The sequence below is a fragment of the Choloepus didactylus genome, chromosome X (assembly GCF_015220235.1).
Source record: "Choloepus didactylus isolate mChoDid1 chromosome X, mChoDid1.pri, whole genome shotgun sequence".
Taxonomy (NCBI): Eukaryota; Metazoa; Chordata; class Mammalia; order Pilosa; family Megalonychidae; genus Choloepus; species Choloepus didactylus.
Genome location: NC_051334.1, coordinates 99,642,299 through 99,644,878, shown reverse-complemented (window position 1 = coordinate 99,644,878; position 2,580 = coordinate 99,642,299). Strand labels below are relative to the sequence as shown.

The 2,580-nt window shown below is 37.4% G+C and overlaps 1 pseudogene; it reads right to left on the bottom strand.

Moving 5' to 3' along the window:
• Positions 1-1,369: 1,369 nt before the first annotated feature.
• Positions 1,370-2,334, bottom strand: LOC119523020 (annotated as a pseudogene).
• Between the last annotated feature and the right edge of the window lie 246 nt (positions 2,335-2,580).

The window sequence follows — 2,580 nt, the reverse complement described above, 5'->3', positions numbered from 1 at the left end:
ATAATTTGAAAGTGATGAGCTGGGATACTTAGCAGAAGAGATTTCTAAAGTAAATGTGGACAATTCTGCCTAGCTTCTTCTAGCATTGTTCTGTAAAATATGAGAGGAATGAGATAAGCTGAGAACTAAACTCCTGAGTATTAAGAAACAAGAAATTGATAGTCTGGAAAATTCTGGGCTTCCAGAAAGTGAGAACACAGAACAGTGAGGTTTTTTGTGTTTTTTTAAAACAAGTTCTTCATTTAATTCATTTTCACCACATGGTATTGTACACTGTCATCTGTTGAAATAGATTTCTTTTTAACAGATCTTCATTTAAAAAAAAGTCATAGATACTTTGAGCTTTGTACGAAGTGGTGGATATTAAGTTAGTTCCTTTCTTTTGACTTATAAGCCTCAGCTTCACTGCAGAATAAAGAATGTAGGCCAAAGAAACACAATCAGTCACCTGTATAGAACAGAATTGTTTCTATAATTTGAAGCTTTCTGAATGGTTGGGTTCAGGCCTGATGAAACTGTAAAAAGATTATCTAATGAATAGTTTATATATGGAAATTGCACAAAATGTTATTAACTTTAATCATTAATAGCTTAAACAGCACTGTATTACTAGTTGCTATTTGAAATAAAAAACCTGCTTTGAATCCCCTAGAAGACAGCATGTGTACATAACCATGCCACCTAGTGTCAATACAGATCTCAATAAAAAATTTGGCTTTAGCAAAGAGTCACAAACATTTAAAACAATGGCTTTAATCACCATTTTAAGTATGCATTAGGGGAAAATGTGCTTTAATTAAATATACATCATACCAGTGATACCGGCAAGGTTGAAAGTTACTCTTAACATTGATAGCTATAAAAACTAGTTTGTACATGATGAGACAATGAGAGAAAAAATCAATCCCTTTGAAACAAATTTTAAAAAATATTCACAGTATTTTTTGGCAGTATGCATTTTATGACAATAACATTACAGATTCAGAGCACCCTAGGGCTCTCTTTATATCCTAAAGAAAACAAACACATTATTCATGAGTTGCACTGAATTAAAAACAGATCAGTGGTGCATTTTCCCCTTAGACAGGTTAAACTGTAGTGGGGTGTACAGCTTTGGCACCATCATTTGTTTGTGAAAGGAATAGAAAATTAAAATTAAACAAAAAAAATACTATTCTTAAGAATGGAAAAGCCTTTCATTTGCTGTTATAAGCAGCAAATGCCATTCATTAAATCAAAATTGGCAGGGGGCAGTACCCCACATACACAGATCTATTTGAGCAAGCTGACCAGTACACATTACAGTTTTTAAAATGAAGGTTATATACTGTATGTTACAAGTCCCAACCAGGCAGTGTCAAAATGACATCTATTTCTTTGCTTGTTTTGTGATCATACCCCTTGGTGGTGTTATGGGTCTAGTGGCATTTGGCTTCTTTTCCACTGCAGGCTTTAAAATCTGAAAAGAACGCATTAGCATTTCATCCACACTCATCATGGCACCTGCATTGTCAAACTCTCCACAGTAATTGGGTGCAGAAAACAGAGTGACCAACTGCCTTGTGGCAAAAAATTCATATCCATCTTCAACCACCTGATGGCTCTACATATAAGATCCAAATCATGCTTATGGAGAAATTTTGAACCACTTCTGCACCAAATGTGAAGGACACTCCTCTGTCATTTTCATCCCAGCCTAAGGCATCTTTACTGGGGTCAGACCACAAAAGATCACAAAGAAGACTTTGATCTGGTATATCATTGGTCACATAATTTGCCAAATCTGCTCCATAGATTGAAGATCTGGTGATAAACCTCCATGACAGCAGAATATATTCTCATCCACTATGGCTGCTATCTGTAAACAGTCAAACAGTCTGTGAAAGTTTTCCATAGTTTAATGTTGTATCTTCTTTTACATTCTTCATAAAATGCATAAATTCTATTGATACTGGCACATTCATGTTTTCCTCAGGGAAAAAAATTCTCAGTGTATTTGATTTTGTAGGCCAGTAAGAGGCATATAGTCTTCAATGACTGCTTTCCTCTCTCCAAATAGTCCCCAAGAAACAGGTAGTTGCTTTCTAGTGGGAAATCACCTTAATCAAAAAGTCAAAGCAAATCATAATATTGCCCGTGGATATCACCACATATTTTGAGTGGTGCTTCAAGTTCTAGTAGGATAGCCTGACTGAGAAAGATCTCATGAGACTTTAAGCATAATCCTCTGATTTCATTCTCCTGTAGCTGGACATTCTAACCAGGCTTGGACTCTCTTACTTCCAGCAGCTGTTGGATGATGCCATCAATGTTGAGCTTATCTTTATGCACCATCACATTCCCATGGCCAACCCTCCCACAGTGGCACCACTATGGCTCATGCCTGGGATTCACACCTTCTTCCCCATGCCACAAGCACAGAGGCAGTGCTAGTGGCATTGGCAGCAAACATGGTGGGTTCCCCCCCAGGTACCCTGCTCCCTGCTTCTTCCTTCTCTCCCCCTGGAACCACAGGCTGAACATAAGGCTTTAATGCAACCTGGAACCAGGCCATCATTTCAGTACAAGCCAGGATTGAAG